We start from the raw sequence: 20,584 nt of genomic DNA on the forward strand, positions 1-20,584 counted from the left end.
CAAAGACAAACAAATGATATTTTAGCTTGGCATGATATCTAAACCATAATTTTGACATTAATCTAGACAGATCAATTGTAGCTTTTGAATAATGAAATTGGATTATTAAATTGCATACATTGACTGCAACACACGTTTATACAATCATATCAGTCAACAGAAAAGATCAAGGACTGCTTCCATCAAGTGTAGCATAGAACTAGTGTGGAGAATGGTGAGACACATCCAGATACAAATCCTTATTTGGCTATAAAATTTGTGGGGAGGCCAAGAACATAAGTTCCTATCTTATTGCCCAACCCATTTTAGAGTATAAAATAAGGCAGAAAGCTTGAATTCTTAAACATAGGATGTAAATGTGATAAATATATATGTACTTTAAGAAATAGATTCCCACTCTCAAATTCCTGCCAGAAAACACACATCAATCTCTAACTATTGGAGCCACTCCGCCCAAATTCTAAGCCAAAATGCTCCCCTATTATCCTTCTCCATATGTACCAGGGGTGAAATCCAGCAGGTTCTGACAGGTTCTGGAGAACCGGAAGTAGAAACTTTGAGCAGTTCAGAGAACCAGTAGCGGAAATTTTGAGTAGTTCAGAGGCAAATACCACCTCTGGTTGGCCCAAGAGTGGGGAGGGAATGGGGATTTTGCAGTATCCTTACCAAGCCATGCCATGCCACACCCACACAACCGGTAGTAAAAAAAATTGGATTTCACCACTGCTATGAACTGTTCAACAGGAGTAGGTAATGGAACATTGTAATAAGTATCTCTATTTCTTTGCCCTTGTTGCATCTGCTGATAGTTGCCCAATTGCCTTGTTTTGGGTGACTTGGTGGTCCCCCCTTGAAGTTCATCTGAATAGTTGCTGTGAGGAATATGCTGCACATCTGGCAGACAAAGTGACCAACATTTGCTCTACATTGGACTACAGCTTTAAAGCAGAATCTGTGTGTGGGGGGGCTATTTTCTACCAGGTGACCTGGAAAGAGTTTGAGCCATGGAATCTGAAGAAGTGGACAAGGCTTTCTCAGCTGCTAGTTTGGCCACTTGTGTATTAAATCCATGCCCTTCCTGGCTTATTAAAGTTGTGTGGGAAGGGACACAGGATTGGATCTTGATCAGTAGTGGGATTCAAAATTTTTACTACCGGTTCTGTGGGCATGGCTTGGTGGGCGTGGCAAGGGAAGGATACTGTAAAATCTCCATTCCCTCCCCACTCCAGGGGAAGGTTACTGCAAAATCCCCATTTCCTCCTGATTAGCTGGGGCTTCGGAGGCAGAGAATAGATGGGGGTGGGGCCAGTCAAAGGTGGTATTTACCAGTTCTCCAAACTACTCAAAATTTCCGCTACCGGTTCTCCAGAACTGGTCAGAACCTGCTGAAACCCACCTCTGATCATGATGGTAGTTAATTCCTACTTGAACGATAATGTGGTCCCACCAGTTCTTAAAGAGGTGGTGATGCACCCCTTCTTCAAAGGACAATTGCTCAACCCAACCAAGCTGGACAGTTTATGCCCAGTTTCTAATCTTCCCTTCTTAGGAAAGCTTGCTGAGAAAGTATGGCTGCTGCAAAGAATCCTGGATGAAGTTGATTATCTAGACCCCTTTCAGATGGTGTTCAGACCAGGGTCTGGGACTAAAACAACATTGATCACGCTATGGATGATGTCTGGTAGGAGCAGAATGGAGGTACTGGTTTTTCGTGACCCTCGCTGGCATAGGCCAGCTCCATGAATTGGGGTGAGTGGCATTGTGTTGTAGGAGAGCCTTTGAGTACCTTCCAGTAATGCGCCAGTTGTACCCATTCCTGGATTGGGAAGCCTTGCTCACCATCACTCATGCCCTTGTAACCTCTCACTTGGATTACTGCAAATGCTCTACATGGGGCTGTCCTGGAAGAGCATTTGAAAACTTCAACTGGCACAAAGTGCTGCTGCATGGGTAATAAATGGCAACAGCTACATGGCACATGTGAACTACACTGTGAACTACATTGTGAACTACACTGGCAGCCCGTGTTTCCAGATGCAACTCAAGGTGCTGGTTGTCACCTTTAAAGCCCTACATAGCTTGGGGCCAGGTTGCCTGAGGAAGCATTTTTTTTCCAAGAGTTTCTACCCATCCAACTCATTCCAACAGATTGACATGCTGCAGATCCCATCAGCCAAAGAGTGTCAACTGGTGGGATATAAAAGATGTGCTTTCTCTGCAGTAGCCCCTGCCTTATGGAATAATCTCTCCCCAGAGATTAGAATGGCTCCAGCCCTGCTGGCCTTTCACAAGGCTTTAAAAACTTGACTATGTATCAGGGCCTGGGACTCAGAATGGGTTAAGGATAACTTGCCTTTACTATTAGAGGATTAATAATTACAACTGTGGTTTGTACTTATTTATTTTGTGGATGTTTTTATTTAAGCGTTTTTTTAATTGTTTTATAATTTAGAATTATAAACTGCCCACAAATGGGTTGCTATAGCAATTGAATAAATAAATAAAAAGAGCTGGTTGAATTGTTATTAATATGAGAGTTCTGCTAAGCCACAAGTTTCATCTATCACAAACTGGATTTACTTTGGCTAAGATAGTTAACATAACATTTATATTTTAATAAAAATTAAATATGATTTCCGAACAGTGTATTTGGTCAAATGTTTAATGCTTCCTTCTTGAGATAAAGTCTGTCATTCATTCATTCATTAATGATTTTTCACCAACATGCATTCTTTGGTTTAATTGATTTATTGGTTTATACCCTTGTACATATTTTCTGAGTAAAACAAAAAATAATTCAGAGGAGAGTTGCCTGTGAAACTTGTTTGAGCATAATTGAGAACAAGCACAGTATCAGCAGCTAATGTCAAGATATTTGATTTACAACTATTGTGGAAAAATACTGATTAAAAATAGTTTTTCTTGAATGAAGCTGCTACTTAACTGCAGCAGAGGCTGAGGTGGGAAGCAGAGAGAAGAGACTTGCAATCTTTAGGTGTAAGAGTTTTCTGTGGTTTTACCTCCAACAGCTTATTTTTCTCCACCTGTTGCTCCATCAGGATGACAGCAACACTGCTCACCTATATGTGGAAGAAGGAAGTCTTAGCATCCCACCCCCAGATAACAAAATCATAATAGCATAAAAACACATTCTAACTTTTCATGTTAAGTAGTAAATATCCTCAGAGCAGTCATGTACAAGCAGCGCATTCAATTCCCTTGGGACACAGTAGCAAGCATGATCACAGATGCAGTTTAAAGTTCAAGCAAGCAGCAGTTGCTCCCTTGCTTTGGAGGAAGGAAGACCTGTTTGCATACAGTTGTTTCTCTATGACTCAGTGTGTTTGTGAATCCCAAGAGAAACACAAAAGATGCAGTCAATATTCAAGATGAGAGTGCACAAAAGCTAGGGTGGGGGGCAGGAGGAGGAGGAGGAGGATGAAGGCCTTTGCTACTGCAAAGTCCTCAGCTTTAAGCCTTTTTAAAAAGGGTCATATGAACATGACTCTGTAGACCTCCAGGCTGATATAATAGCAGTGGTTCTTTCACGCGTGCAAAGGGCTGCTGCGGACAGGAGCATGGCTAGCATTTCTTTTCACAGATCCAGTGTTCGTTTCCAGAGCAGGCGACATCATTCCATTTCCCAGAGAAGCGCAGGGTAGCACAGTCCTCATCCGATCCAGCGTTATTGGGTTCACCTTTCCCCCAGAAGCTAATGGTGGAAGCAAAAAGGTTATTGGTCAGAAACCAGTCAGCAAGTATCATATGTCATTGTGTAAACTACATTCGGAATTGTGTGCAGAGTCCTTATTGCTCCATATCAAGCACGATAAGTAGGGCAGTCAACCCAAGAGTCCCCAGATGGGCTGTAACTACAATATGCAGAATTCTCAATGTTCTCAAAAAGGCAAAGAGGGAAGTTAACAAAGAGGAACCGCTTTTACTTCCAGGCACACACATTTATTAATTTGTACAATATATCTAACTTAGGCTCCAATAACTTTGAGGAGGAAATGAAAATAAGAAAAAAAGATAAAAAGCAAAACATGCTTCCTTCTGCAAAAATTAAAAAAAAAATCCTTGACATCAGTATCTGAAAAAAAACATGCTGATATCAGGACAATTTTTTTCCTCAGAATTTATCATTGTTGAATACGTTTTTCTCCATAAAGTGAAAAATATGCTTACAAATGATTTTCATGCCAACCCCTTGGGTAATACCCAATCTCTTCCCCTTTTTGTAAACATTAGTCCTTAAATCTTGAATTAAAATAATCTATTTTTAAATAGGATATACCTAACAGAATAGCTCAAAAACCAATATCAGTATTGGTCTAAATATGCATGGCACTCCCTTTTTAATTTTTCCCTCCCCATTTGGCCTTCAGAGGGTTTAGAAGGCTCAAAAGAGACCTATTATATACTAAAATGTTTATGAAAGCATGGTGGAATAAGAGAGGGTTTTTTTTGAAGGGTGTGTGTGCCTTCAAGTCCATTTTGACTTCTGGTGATTGCCTGGACAAACCCATGTACTTTTTTTGGCCAGATTCTGAGAAGTACTGTAGTTTGCCCTCCTCCTGGAGCTGAGAAAGAGAGAGTCATTTTGCTCAAGGTAACTCTATATGTCAGGGTGAGAACTCACTGTAGTACCCAGTAAGCAAAACAACTGGAGAGTAGGTACTTATGTGAACAATTCAGGCAGAATGGCTACCCACAAGCATTTACCATGAGATGCCTGCGGAACATGCAGGGGAGATAAGGAAAAAAAGAAGATACAAGACCAACTATATGGCATACCCTGCCATACATTTTGGATGCTCCTGGTATAAGGTATAAGGAGCTATATCATTTGTTGCTGCAGAATGCACCAATGGACAGTTGCACTATTTTTTTCATGATCTTTTATGGCTTGCTGCATATTAGGGAGATACTTCTATTCTGGAATCTACAAATCTCAGTTTCCAAGAGATATTCTCTTCAGATTATCTATGCAAATCCTTAATTGACTTTACACCAAGTGGATTAGAATTAAATTTACTTACGACAATGATAAAGTTGTATTATCCACCCAGATCCACTGGTTTTCCTTGTCAGCATCACTCAAGCCTATCCAAAACACCTGTTCTTTTTCCATATGTTTTACCAAAAAGTTCTACCAGAAAGGGAAGAGAAAACGGTTATGGCTTCGTTCATAAAAAGTAGGAATATGTTCATCATGTACTAGACATTTTGATTTATTCACATAATCAGGGCACATAGAAAATAAATGTGAATAACAAGTCATTACATTTAGCACTTGTAAAATTTGTAACCCCTGTAACAGACCTAGTTAGGCATTCCATTGCCTATGCTCTGGTCTACCAGTGAAACCATTTAGACAGGCAATAAAAGCATGTCTATTCCACATTTTTAAAAATGTGTAATTCAAGTTTTAACTCAGCTCCTTCTGATCTTAGGTTTTGGCAGTTTTGCTACTTTATAGATTTTGCTGTTTGAGGTCCAGGATGGGGAACTTATGACTGTAGGCCAGAGGATTGCCCCATCATACTGCTTATGGCCCCAAAATACCTGAGTACCCCTGCTAGAGCTATTTTTGTGTTTTGGGGAAGGAGGGAAAATTAAGATAAGAAAAGTGTGTTTTAAGCTCTGCAAAACTTAAAGCACCAATTTTACCCATTCCCCAAAGCACATCCAAAAAAGACAAAAATTTCAGCTCCACCCACTCTAGTAATAGCATAGCATCATTAATCATACTCCTTCTGGTTCTCAAGCTGGGTAGACAAATCACAGCGGATTCCCCCCAGGAAAAAATAAAACTTTCTCACTCCCCTTTTTCAGGGTTGCTTATGAGAACTGAAAAACTATATTAAAAGGGTTTAATAAAGCAATCTTGAAAAAATTCACATAAGTTGAATTGAATTTGAAATGAAAGCTACTTTCAGCATTTAAATAAGAACTGGGCATCTCTGATTAGGTTTACAGCCTGAGTTCTGTAGATATGAAATTATATTTCTCAAATATTGCCTTCGGGAACTCAGAAACATCCCCCCATATCTCCCTTTGTCTTGATAAAAACAGAATCAATGTGTACCTGTTCTATCCCATAGTTCACAATAACCAGGTGAGCATCTTCATTTTCACAAGACTGCTGAGCTGCCCTCCAGGGTTTGCTTGAGAAAGAAAATAAGTAGCAGCTGTTTTGAAAGTGCAGCCAGTGAGCTGGACAGGTTGTACAGAATACCTCTGAAATAGTCCAAAAAGGAGGGGGGGAGCAGAATTAGAGAAAACTGGAGTGCTTTGTAGGACTTCATAGCCCTCTCAATATGTTAGATTATGGCTCCAATTGACCCTGGCCAACCTGGAACTAGAGGATGGAGAGCAGAAGAGTTTTTATCTTGCAAGATGGAAGGCACCATGTTAAAGTTTCTTTGGTGGAATTTATTCATTGTGTCTCAGAAAGGAATTCTTTGGGTTCATCTATATCTTAACATTTTGTTATTGCGAAGATAAACATCAAACAGGAAAACTGGAACATGTGAAATAATTTTTATATGGGGCTTGTCTAGGACAAGTTTGGAAGTTTCCTTATGCTGCTTGAGTATTTAATTAATTTAATCTGTCCTCTGTTGAAATGTATAAAACTTACAAAAGATGCTAACTTATTATTTCATGGCTACAATGTGTATTACTATATCTGTGTCTATACAGGTAGTCCTTGATTTACGACTACAATTGAACCCAAAATTTCGGTTGCTAAGCAAGGCAGCTGTTAAGTGAATTTTATCCCCATTTTATGACCTTTCTTGCCACAGTTGTTAAATGAATCACTGCAATTGTTAAATTAGTAACCTGGTTGTTAAGTGAATCTGGTTTCTCTATTGATTTTGCTTGTCAGAAAGGTGCAAAATATGACCCCAGGACACTGCAACCATCATAAATAGGAGTCAGTTGCCAAGCATCTGAATTTTGATTTCATGACCGTGGGGATGCTGTGGTCATACGTCTGAAAAATGGTCATAAGTCACTTTTTTCAGTACCATTGTAATTTTGAGTGGTCACTAAACAAATTGTTGTAAATCGAGGACTACTTGTACGAAGTAATCCATACATAGCAACTCCTGTACTTTGCCATAGATTTGCAATAAGGCAATGTTATATGATCCTTAAAATAGAAGAAGAAGAACTTAATGAATGAATTCATAAAAGTGAACTCATGAGAGTTCACTGGATTTAGTATTGAGCAATTTACTAAAAGATATTTCATTCCTTCTTGGCTCACCGTTAAATTTTCCTCAGCACTATTAGAAGATAGACATCTTTAACTTTTCTCTTTTCTCCATCAAAAACTTCTCAATTTTGGAAGTGTAGAAATGTGAAAATAATGGATAAAAACACTGAATTTCACTATTGTATCTGCAGACATTTGAAAGAATGTGGAGGTTGTATAACTACATATAAGGTTGAAGTCATCAGTTAGCACAAAGCATCTGCTACTGTAATTGGGATGATTTTGATAGATGCTAGATCCACGACTTTAAGCATCATTCACAAGTTACTCTAAATTTTGCCCCTGCTTTGCCTGGTCAAAGCTATTGTGGGCTTGCCCAAGCAAAACAGGTATGAGTTTTGACATCTCTTTAGTTTTTCCTAGACAAGTCTGATCAGGTTATTATTATCCTGCTTTGTCGCACAGTCAGTCAAATGTTTAGACTGGAAAACAGTGGTATTTTCATATCTGTGATGTGAAGGGGAGAGAAAGAAGGATATGCGCCTTGGAGCTCTGTGGCCACAGGTGTCACAAGGAACAAACAGAAGTCAAACACCCAGGAGGAATAGCCAAAATCCTGATGAAGAAGAGGCCATGGAAAAAGAGGCAGCAGCTGGGAAAATGAGGTGAGACTTGGTGTGGGACAAAGGCTTCCTTAGATGAACTTTGCATGCAATGCACCTCTCACCATCAACTCTGGGAGAGTCACCGGAAAACAATACCTGGAATTTCCACTTAGTTCTCAAGACTACAAAAATCTTCCTTCCCTTAATCTGATTAATTTCTTTTAAACAAATCAGCCAATAGCCATCACTATATCCATATCCTATATTAATAAAATGTGAAATGGTAAAAGTAAAGGGCTGATAAGGAACAACACTAGTACTAGAATATATATTTCTTTTCTTTTCTTTCAAACTGGGAGAAAAGAAGAGTGAGATAGAAATGCAATACAATCATAGTTGTAGTTGTAGAGAGCCACAGAGATTACCTTGCAAAAACTGCTTTGACATTGGCAACATTGTAGAAGCTATTTCCTGTCTTGGTTTTCCTTAAAGGGCTGACAGCAGCCCACAACCCCATTCTGTGGCTATAAATCACTCACCCGTGAAGTTACGTACTGCACCCAGGATCTGCATCACATCTTCGGCAATTCTAGCATTTTCTCTTTTGAGCTCTGCCAGTGTTTCTAACACAGAAGGATTCAAACTGCAGTTCTTTGCCAAATCAGCTGTGAGAAACAGAGAAGACCCCCAGACTTAGCAAATAAATGTGACAGTGACACTTTAGAAAATCCTTCCTTCACATAATCCTATGTTTTCCTGGTATATACACTTTTGTTAAAAAGAGCAATTTGTTGGAACAGATCAAATGTCCAGAGACTCTAGTCCAGTGGTGGTGAACCTTTTACTCACCGAGTGCCAACAGGTACATGCTTTGCGTGCTTTGCGTGTGTGCATGCTATACACGCTAATATGCGGCCCCTCCCCCATGCACTGTACGTGCAACCACACCATCTGCAAATGCGCACAGCTTTCACGCATGCCCCCATGCACTGTACGCACTACACCATCTGTGCATGTGCGCAGGTTTCATGTGGCTCCCCCGTGTGCTGCGCATGTAACTGTACTGTCTGCATATGTGCATGGTTTTTGTGTGCGCAATGCACATGTGTGGATGCTGTCTATGCATGTGCATGCTGTGCACAAGTACTCTCACGTGCAAATGCACACACATGCCTAGGAGACCTCCGAAGACCAGCTGGGTCCCCTGAATTGTGCCCATGCGCACCGGAGGCCCAAACACCAGCTGGGGTGTGCACGCATGTGCAGCTGCAGGTAAGTTGGGTGACAGTTTGCGTGCATGGAAAGATGGCTCTGCATGCCACCTCGGGCATACATGCCATAGGTTCGCCATCACGGCTCTAGTCCAATATTTTGTCCTCACAGTGATTAGCCAGATGCATATAGGGAGCATGGCATGAGGATAATACACTCTTCATATTATAGTATATATTGCAAAGCTTGATATAGCACATCTAGCACTATCCCATAATACTGTTTTGATTACTGGTTGTTCAGAGTCTGTACATAAGTACATACACCAACACACACACACACATACACACACACACACACACTACAGTTGATCTTATTTAATGTATCTGTTACAAGCTTTATTATTTTTATGTAATTCCAGGAATTTCCACCAATTTCCTGGAATCACATAAAAATAATACACAATATAATAATGTCACATAAAATAAAGACAGCTCACAAAACGCTAAAGACAAATAATGGATGATGAAACTGATGAGTAAATTAAGAAAAAAAGTTAATTCTTGTAATAAAGAATTTATTATTATTATTTAATATTCATAAATATCCTGTTCAAAGTCCTTGAAAGAATAATGGCTGTTCATATACTTCTGGTCTGAATTCAAGATAGTTAGTGATACTTTTGAAGTCTGAATGGTTTTGTACCTAATAAATTAGTTGGCTGAACGGCTATAATTAAAGAGTGCTTGTTAATGGCTCTATCTCAGTTTGGAAGGAAGAATTGAATGCCATGTCACAGGACTCTCTCCTGGCTCCTGGACATTTTTATATTGCTATGATATGGTTGAAAGAGTTGAGGGGGCATTTGCACATTCATTCATTCATTCATTCATTCATTCATTCATTCATTCATTCATTCATTCAATGGTTGCCCGTCTTTTCAGTTGTGACTCTGAATGGTACGCGTAAGATTTAAACCATCAGAAACAACAAAAAGAACAAAAAATAGCAATAATAGAGTAATAACATATTAATGCCTAAGAACAATTTTACAGATCTCTTAGGAGGTCCCTGATTTTGATTAAAAGCCTGCATACTTCTGGCAGTGATGTCAGCATGTGAATCCCCTTAAGTAGATGCTCAAGAATAGCATGCAAATACAATGCATAATCTGAGAGTGTAACTAAGAAGTCATTCACCTCAACCCCTAGCCCCATAACAAATGATATCCCTTACCTTTCAAAGTGCTTACATCTCCACACACTTGTTTGATATCGTTAGCAATTTCTGTTTTGAATTCATCCAATTTTCCAGAATCTGAAATTCAGTTTTGTCATTACAAGAAGTAAGAAGTAGAAGATGCCACTCTAAACAACAATAAATTTCATTATAACAGTTTCAAGTAGCTAAACCTGCCACTCTATTTAACCTTCAAGGGTTGCTTGTATATTTTAGTACAAAATTTCATGTCCTGAACTACCGGTATCTTGTAAAGTGCATTAAAAAAACTAAAGCCAAACATTCTGGGAAATAAGATTAAATGAGATTTAGAAAATACTGTTAAAACAAAGCTTCAGAAGCCAGTGAAATACTAGAAGCCCTATTTAAAATATTACAATCTTAACACATAACTTGCAGTTTGAAAGCAAGTATGGAAAATGCAGCAATGGCCAAGCAATGGCCAAGTGGTTTTTATTCCAGAATCAAAAAAACTGTAATACAAAAGATTGCTCACAATATCTAACTATTATATATTTGTTCACCTGCTAGAAAGATAATGGTTACATTTTTCCTATCCAAACTTCAACAATAGATGGAATGCAAGTGACCAGATATACACCTGGATTCAGAAAAGGTAGGAGTATCTAAAATCAAGCTTGTAGTGCAAAAAAATATTCATGACCATTTTAAAGATCAGCCGCAATTCCCAAACTGAGATATATTGAGATCACGATTCCTGGAGTTCTCAGTCATAATGCCTCAGAATTTTAAGATTTCTCCTCCAAAACATATCTGAGGCCCTTGATTGTGAAGGTCTATCCTCACTTACTGGAATATTCTGATCCATCATTTGTGATGACTCCCAAAACAGATTGTTATGAATATAACAGTACTGTACAAATACATTTGAAGATCTGTTCCCTATTACCCTAAAATAGTTCTCCTTAACTTGGAGAGCCTGGATAGCTCTGCAGACAAGGCATTGTAATTTAACACCAGCTGTCTGCAATTAAAGTAAGTTCGAATCTTGCCAGGTTCAAGGTTGACTCAGCCTTCCATCCTTTCTAAGGTAGGTAAATTGAGGACCCAGTTTGTGGGGGGCAATAAGATGACTTTGTATAAAATATACAAAAGTATGAAGGCTATTGCTTAACACACTGTAGTCTCCGGAGAAGGGCGGCATATAAATCAAATTAAATAAAAAATAAATAAAATAAATAATTAACTTGTTATTTTTGATATGTTTTAAATTACAACTTCATATCACTCTTTCGCTGTCTAAGAGTGATAATAATTGTCCAGCAAGATGTTTGCATACAGAGATAAAAGAATTTTAAAATTCCTACAGTGGAAGAATGGACAGTGAAGCTAATGGAATTGGCTGAGATGGCGAAAGTGACTATTGTAATTTTAAAAAATACATTGTCTAATTTTGTTTCTACTTGGAAACAAACTATTGGACTTCTTGCTAGAAATGGAATGAAATTAATATTTAATTTTGGGATTTTTCAATTTTTGAGTAAGAAGTTAATGTATTTATATCTGTATCTGTACCAAACAAAATAGGAAAATATTCTTCTTTTTCCCCTTTTTTTCTTCTTTTCCCCTCCATTTTCTTCTTTTTCTTTCTTTTGCAGGTCTTTTTACTTTTTTCTTTAACCTTATTTTCTCTAACTCCATTTTTTGTTTTTGTATTATGTCATTTGTTGAAACTTAATAAAAAAAATTGAACCTAAGCTCATGACTTTGTCTACTAATAAACAATGGTAAACAGTGGTGTTTTCATGCTTGTCACGCCAAATGCCACTTGTCTAACAACTCTACATTTTGTTATTTGTTTCCACATTAGAGACTGTAAGGCAGGGCTTTCTGAGAAAGGCTAATGATTCCTTCCTACATCCTTTCAGGAATGAAGCAAGATTTGAATGAGGAGCTTCCCAATTAGTAGCTCAGCATTAAACAAGATCTTCACTGGTGCATATGGAGTTATTCACTAACACTGGGGCAGTAGGGAATCTGATTTGTTACTGTAATATTGACACCACAATGTCTGGGTGGCTCTAGAAAATGTTACAGGTCATAAGTGGGGGAATGGGCTGAGTCACTCCAGTACACAAGCACTTGGGGTTTTTTTGTCTAGTTTTCCTTCGTTTTCATGTAACTGCACACTGGATTCATAGAATTAGAGGAGGGTAGAAATGCTGTTCAACCCAGATTATGATTCAGAAAAGGACTTGCTCCCTTGACTGAGATATACATGGAGTATCCACTCCTAACTTTATATATTCCAAATTATATGGGAATCAATAAAAAGGGGGCACCATACAGCAATAGCAAAAGCACTTAGACCAGTGGTGGGATTCAAAAATTTTTACTACCAATTCTGTGGGTGTGGCTTGTTGGGCGTGGCTTGGTAGGCATAGCAGGGGAAGGATACTGTAAAATCTCCATTCCCTCCCCCACTCCAGGGGAAGGATACTGCAAAATCCCCATTTCCTCCCGATCAGCTGGGACTCGGGATGGGGGCGGGGCCAGTCAGAGGTGGTATTTACCGGTTCTCCGAACTACTCAAAATTTCTGCTACCAGTTCTCCAAAACTGGTCAGAACTTGCTGAATACCACTTCTGACTTAGACTTATATACCACTTCACAGTTCTTTACAGCCCTCTCTAAGCAGTTTACTGAGTCAGTATATTGCCCCCAACAATCTGGGTACAGTGGTGGGTTTCAAAAATTTTTACTACCAGTTCTGTGGACGTGGCTTGATGAGCATGGCAGGGGAAGGATACTGTAAAATATCCATTTCTTCCCAATCAGCTGGGACTTGGGAGGCAGAGAATAGATGGGAGAGGGGCCAGTCAGAATTTTTACTACCGGTTCTCTGAACTACTCAAAATTTCCGCTACCAGTTCTCCAGAACTGGTCAGAATCTGCTGAAACCCACCTCTGTCTGGGTCCTCATTTTACTCACCTCGGAAGATGGATGGCTGAGTCAACCTTGAGCCTGGTGAAATTTGATCTGACAAACTGCTGGCAGCCAGTGATCAGCAGAAATAGCCTGCAATACTACATTCTAACCACTGTGTCACCGCAGCTCATATATAATTGTGGGCCGCTAATCCCTGCAGATCAAAGGTCTCCATCTTGTAAACCTTTCAATGATCCTGCTTGCTAGTGTTTTTTTCAAAATCCATGCTGTTAACTTTATTTATATATGTATTTTGAAGTGTAATACGGTATCTAATACTACAGGATTCTTCACAACAAAAAGGGGAAAGGGGAATTGCATCAAACAATTTGTTCAAGAGATATAAGAGAATGACTTACTATTAAATGATACTTTTCTGTTCTGCTTGTTGATATCTTTGGAGATTTCTGAGTCTAGACAGAAGGAAAATCTATTAGTTTGAATATTGAGTACCCTACCAAGGGATACTCAAATTTAGTCATAAAAATGGCCTTAAAATGAAATGAATGAGCCATCACTGATTACTCCACATTCTTCAACAGTTTCTTCCAGAAGGGAGGTATGTTTCTACAGAACTAAGATTTTGAGAAGGAGCTTTCAAATGAACAAATAACAAAATAAACAGAATATGCTTTAGCGTTTTTAATGACAAAAAGTTTTTTTCAGCCTTCTACCTTAGAGATCTTTCATAATGGAGATAACAGCTGATGGGTTTTTGAAACACCTGTCTTTGGAAATGTCCATTCAGCATCATAGACAATTTTGGGAAATAAAAAAACAGTTTATTTAAATAAAACAATTGGGACAAGATTGTGCAAGAAACTCTCATGTTTTGGCTTCAGTTTTTAATTCAGATCAGTATGGATTTGGTATACTGAGTAAACAAATTCATATGTAATTTTGATGCAACTACAGGGCTGTCTAACTATTGGAGTGCAAATCACACAGCATCAGATTTACAAGTCGTGTATTTTTCCCATTAGTAGTCAGAATGAGAAAGTCATGATCTTTACTTTATGTACCAAGCTGTGCAGTCTTGTGTGTGTTTACACACTCTCAGAGACAGTTTCTTGTCTGGCAATAGCTTCTAGGGTCTGTATTGAGCTTTACTGTATGCTCTGATAGCTGTCTGGATTAAAAAATATTTGTCAGTTTCATCTACTGGCTGGAAAAGCAAGGAATTTCTGTTCTAGATCCAGGAGATTAACAGTCTTGTCTGAATCTTAGTCATCCATTCATTTATGGATGGATGGATAGATAGATAGATAGATAGATAGATAGATAGATAGATAGATAGGTGAATAAATGAAATAGTTAATCCTTCATGTACAGCAAATCTCAGGCTTTTGTATATTTGATTGATTACATAATATAATAAATAATAATAAGAGACATAAAGGCTAATTAATTGGAACTAAACTGCAAACAAACATCAGTCATCAATTTTTTTAAAAAAACGTATGAACAGAAGAAATGTTGGCATTAAAAACAAAGCAACATCTAATTCCATTATTTAATTTCTTATTACACAATAATTACCAAATTGTTTTAAAGATGGCCAAAATTAAAATAGCATTGAAATAATTAAAATATACAGTGTAGGGGTATGTGATACAAAATATATCATGAGAAGTTATTCTTGGTCTCCTTTGTTCTCCAATTAAGTAATAAGAACAATTAGTTACTTTCATAAGCATTTTGTATGAAGGCAAAGATAAGGGATAGCTCAGTCTTTTATCTTAACATACACCAACATATTTTAACATGAACTAATTATGCAATTACTATTACGTGAATATAATTCCCTATCCACAATCAGTATCAATTTCCAGAAGGAATAACTGTGTTAAATGGTTGCAACAAAAGTAGCATTTTGTGACATCTTGAATACTTACTAAAGCCAGAGACATAAATGTTTCAATAAAGGAGAATATCTGTAGCTCAGAATTGAAATGAGGGGCTCTTGGTGCAGTCTGAGCTTAGTTGTTTGTTACAGGTGTTTCATTACCCAAACTAGGTAACATCATCACAAAGCTCAGAGAGCACCAAGGACCCCTCACATAAATATTTATTGACATAATATGTGGTAGTTTTTAAGATGCTTCAAAAAATTGTCTAGAAATAAACTTTACACATTTAAATAGAAGTTTCTCACATCAATAGCCTATTTTCTATTGTTGCTATCTCTAATCCTAGAATGCACTAGGATATACAAAATGGATAATATCTTCTAATGGAAAATTGCTTCTTTCTTATCAAACTTACCATTTCTGAGGCTCTGGGACAAAAGAGCTAGGAATAGCACAAAGGCAATGCCCATTGTGGCCCATAATAGAATATACTTCCTATTCATGAACCAAACAATATGACGATCTAAGAAATAATCAATTGGGAAAGATGAGAATTAGTAATAGACAAAGTTGATCAAAAGGAGAGATAGGGAAAAGGCAGCCATGGCTATCAAAAACTTAATCTGTTCTAAAGATTAGAGTGTTTATTCAAATAAAACTATTTAGTTTGTTCAAAAGTTGACCATGAGTTACACTTAACTTTAGTATCTATAAACTATGTAGATTTTATACAATTTTATCTCTCTTGGATTGAAAACCCCATCTAGGTAACCATCAAATTAGAAATTTCCAAGCAAAAAATATATTTCCCTTTCCCAAATGTACAGCTGTTTCTTAAAATGTATAGATCTTAGCATTTGATGACCATACACATAAAGAACACAAAATACAAATTTCTATGATTCTAAGAAACACAAAATTAAATAATACTAACTTCTCAAATAAAATGAACATTTGTTGTTTTTTGAGGAACAAAGATAGGTCTGACTATGGGAATTGTATGCTAATTTTTTTCTCCATCAGTTGGCTCAGAATCAATTACCAAAATATTGTATTTCCTATGACACCAGCATAAATGGTCTTCATCTTTTCTATTTTACTAATTATGTTAAAATTAGCTCCAATAGAGGCTAAACAAAAAAATAATTAATCTCTTCCTAGATACGTGTATCTTCTTCCCCTCCATACCTCTTCTTTTAGGTGTCTGAAATTCTTCCTCCATTGTTAATCTTCTTGTCCTGAATGATCGACAAGAAATTTCTACTTTTTTGTTTCTGCAAGAAATTGCTGTAATATATTGCATTCTTGCATAAACGTCTTCTAAGAAGCATTTTTATGAAAGCGGATCAGTGCAAAAATTAATGACTCATCATCTAAGCATATTGACCATGTTCTGCTTTGTAAGGTGAAGTGTCAAAGCTGGTCATTTCACAGGACAGCCTACAGTAGCCATTTCAGGCAGCTGATTTTGGGTACCATGAAAGGGCAAATAAGTATGACTTATTTATTTTCATAACAATGGAGCTTAATTTTGAAGGATGAGTAATGAAAGACTTCTGTTGGAAAAAGACCTGGAACTTTCTGAAGTAAAAGGTGTTTGTTTGTTTGTTTGTTTGTTTGTTTGTTTGTTTGTTTGTTGAGGGAGGTCTGCTACATGTGAAAAACTATTACAAAACAGACAAAATAGAGACAGCAGAGAGGCATCACACTAAAAATAAAGGTACATATTGTCAAGTTGTGACATAGAGCTACAAAAGTTAGACCATGAGAAAAGCTGAAAATTGATGCCTTTCAATTATGCTGGATAACATAGTTGAAACACCATGAACTGCAAGAACAAATTAATTTAGTACTAGACAAAGTAAAATGCAGTTGCTCGCTGGAAGCACATGGATAAAACTTCACTGGAGAGGACCTTGATGCTTGGAAAAATTTAAGGCAATTGAAAAAGAAGTCACCAAGGCACAAGATGATTCATTATTCTCACTGATGATACAAGTATGTGCTTACAAGCATTCAAGAAGCAATTATTTAAAAGACTGTAATCTAGAGAGGACTACATTTTTAGGTAGAAGAAAGATTAACAAACCTTGCGAACAGCAAACCTGTTAGAACTTTCAAAAAATTCTAACAGTGAAACTACTGAAGACTTTTGAAGAATGGAATCAAAAAATATTAGCCACAGTAACAACTATATCTTCCCTTGAGTCTTCGATTGGCCCCGGACCTTCGTACCTTCTGCCGCGAGCTTAAGACATGGCTGTTTAAACACCCTAGCCTGGACTGATGGGGTCTACTGTTTTAAATTGGTTTTAGTCTGTTTTAGTATGTTTTAATGTGTATTTATTGGGATTGTTTCGCTGATGTGAGCCGCCCTGAGTCCTTTGGAGAGAGGGCAGTATATAAGTCCAATAAATAATAATAATAATAATAATAATAATAATAATAATAATAATAATAATAATAATAATATCATCAGTAATGTTATCTGTTTCTATAGGTAGACTATGTCCAAAATATGTTACTGAAGCAATGATGCAGAACTAATTTTAACTGACAAGATAGAGATGATATTGAAGATGGATGTATAACTAACAGGCCAAGAAAATGATTTGAAAAAAGGTTGCTTTACTGGATCTAGAAAAGAAATTTAATGCAACTGACAAACCAGTGTGATCTGGATAATTTTTCCTACTGTATTTTACAAAAGAGGCTTGTTAAACTCTTGAAGAATTCTATGTGATGGAATAAAGAAGAGATGAAGACAAATCAAATCTTACAGCAATATTTTAATGAAGTGAAATTTAAAATTGTTAGAAGCAAAAGGGAGGAATATAACATTGATTTATTAAATCAAGATTAAACAAGATATTTTGTTACCTCTAGCAACACTTTACAGACTTTCTTCTGATATCAGGACTGAAAAGGTGATGTTTTATGATTTTGTTGGGTGAAGAGATAGATTTTTATAAAGCATCTCTTAAATTTGTAAAGGGTGCTTTTAGTGAAAAATTAAATAGATGCTTTACATCTCTTTGTAACCTTAGAGGAGAATGAAGAATAACTAAATTTCTTTATACTTGTGATGAAGATTGGAAATTACCTCTTTATGTATTTATTTTCTATGTCCTTAATTATATTCCTACTCTCTTTTTCTTCTCACTTTCTCTCTCTCCCTTTCTCTTTCTTTCTGCATGTTTTACTTTTTTCTATTCTCTTTTCCTTAAGCTTAGTTTGCATTAGATTTTATTATTACAATTAAAATTCTTATGTATGCCCTGAAGAATTCTGAATACTAAATGATTGAATAACTACATTAAGAAATTATTTTTACTGGGACAAATGTGATTTTAAAATAATCAATAAATATACCTATATTAATGTTTCCCTTAGAAGTACCTTTAGGCTGCATGGAATATTCCTATTCCCTTAAACTGCATGAAATATTCCTTTTCATATTAAAATAAAAGAGTCACCACCCAATCTGGGAAATGTAATTGATAAAGGGAGCTTTTAGTGAAAAATTAAAGAGATGCTTTACATTGATTAAATTTAAATACATTTAATCCTTCATAACTAATGAACTAATTATAAATAAGATTCAATGAGTGGGAAATATTCTACTGGAAAAGTTCAGAGTGTTGGTTTCAAGCATGATGTGTTACTAGCCTTGATCAATCTATTGCCTGTTTCTCTCTTGAATTCTCTCTCTTTGACATTAGATTTTGTTTAGACTGTGATTCCCCCGAACATGTACAATTTTATTTTAATCTGGGCAGGAGTATGAAGCTAGAATCATATTACTACTACAGATCGTGTTTACTTGCCTCCTATTTGTCCAAGGAATTCCACTAGAAAAGGGAATGACAAAGACTGCAACTGTTTCCAGGGGGAAATCTTGTCTTCTTTCTTTTGTTTTCTGCAGAAAACAGAAGCACAGCTAAAGGATTGAGGAACTCTATACTAAGGTCAATATTCCTCCTTCCCAAACCGTTTCTGCTACTTGCATTCATCTGCTTGCTTAGGTATACCACTTTCTCTTTAGTATTACTGTATGGTGCAGAAGAAGGGATTGGAATCATCCTCATTATTATTATATTTCCCCAGAGAGGAAAATATATTTTCTGTCTCAAGTACAAAAGTAACTTGGGTCAGTCAGCAAAATTTCTTGCATTGGTTCTCACTGGCTAGAAATTTCTGTGTTTATTACACAAGAAAGATTCTGCAGAATCATTGAAATGGTATATTAATAGATAGACCAAAGGGACATGACTTTTTGTTAATGTATAAGTGTTTACATGTATTAGTGTTTTACGTTTGTTTATGTTAATAAAATTTTAATTAAAAAAAAAAGTAATGGTATATTAATAGATAGACCAAAGGGATATGAAAAAAGGATAGAAATCCTTATAGGTATGAAAGAGAGAACAGAAAACAATTTTTAATACATTTTGGCTCATTTGGTTTAGTAAAGGAGTCTCATCTCAGTGGAATGTTTCAATATTCTATGATTTGATATTTGATTACTCTTGAAATAAAATTAGAATAGTGAGGTTTGGATTCCATGTCATGCTGTGAGCAAAGCAATCAGAAAAAGAAGAGACTTTCAAACTGTTTTCCCTAAGCTGGTGCCATCCAGATGTACCCAACTTGCCAACTTCCAAGTAACACTAAATGAAATTTGAGGAAACTTTTCTAATCATCAGAATGCTCTGCTTTGAGAGCTTTTTTTCTGAAGTATGTTTTTAATCACTAATAGTTGATTTCAAATTTTAATTAGATGCTATAATGACCATCTAGATCAGTAATGGCTAACCTTTTCCGGACCAAGTGCCCAAAGCATGCATGTGCACCCGCGAATGCGCGTGCATGCCTGAACCCCCAAAATGCAAAGTGTGTCTGGCCTGTGCATGCGCCCACCCCCACGCATGCGCACACAGCCCCCTGCATGAGCCCAGCCCCCGTGCATATGCACACGGCCCCCTACACGCGTCCCACCCCCGTGCATGCGCTGTCAGACTGCGATGCTATCTCAAAATTAAATGAATTTCCAAACTGCCAATCTTTAAGGAAATCTTTCTTTAATTGAGCACAGCCACCGGATCATGACTCCGCGCGGACAAGACTGACCTTTTGCCTCCCAATCCCTCCCTTTCCGATCCCCAAATCTCTGCTTCTCATTGGCTGTCTTCCAAGTCATTCTTCAGACTTCTTTTCCTCGTCATTTCCCAGGAATGTGCCCCCTTCCCTCATTTCCACGACAACCTGACTTCAAAGGGATTTAGCAGGCAAAAGTTTCAGAGTTTATCTCTCGCTCTCCTCTGCTCTCTATGCCAGCGTTGAAACGCTGACATCCGGCCCCTCTCCCTTCACTCTCCCAGCGGGGCCTGCATGAAATAAATAACAAGTTTAGTACCTCACCCCCTCCGAGGGGTTACCCCACCCCCTCCTGGCTTGTCCGGGTGATCTGCATGGAATTTAGCTATGAGGCGGTCAGCTT

This window comes from Pituophis catenifer, unplaced genomic scaffold (assembly GCF_029215685.1).
Source record: "Pituophis catenifer annectens isolate HBS135680 unplaced genomic scaffold, rPitCat1.0.hap2 SCAF_2, whole genome shotgun sequence".
Taxonomy (NCBI): Eukaryota; Metazoa; Chordata; class Lepidosauria; order Squamata; family Colubridae; genus Pituophis; species Pituophis catenifer.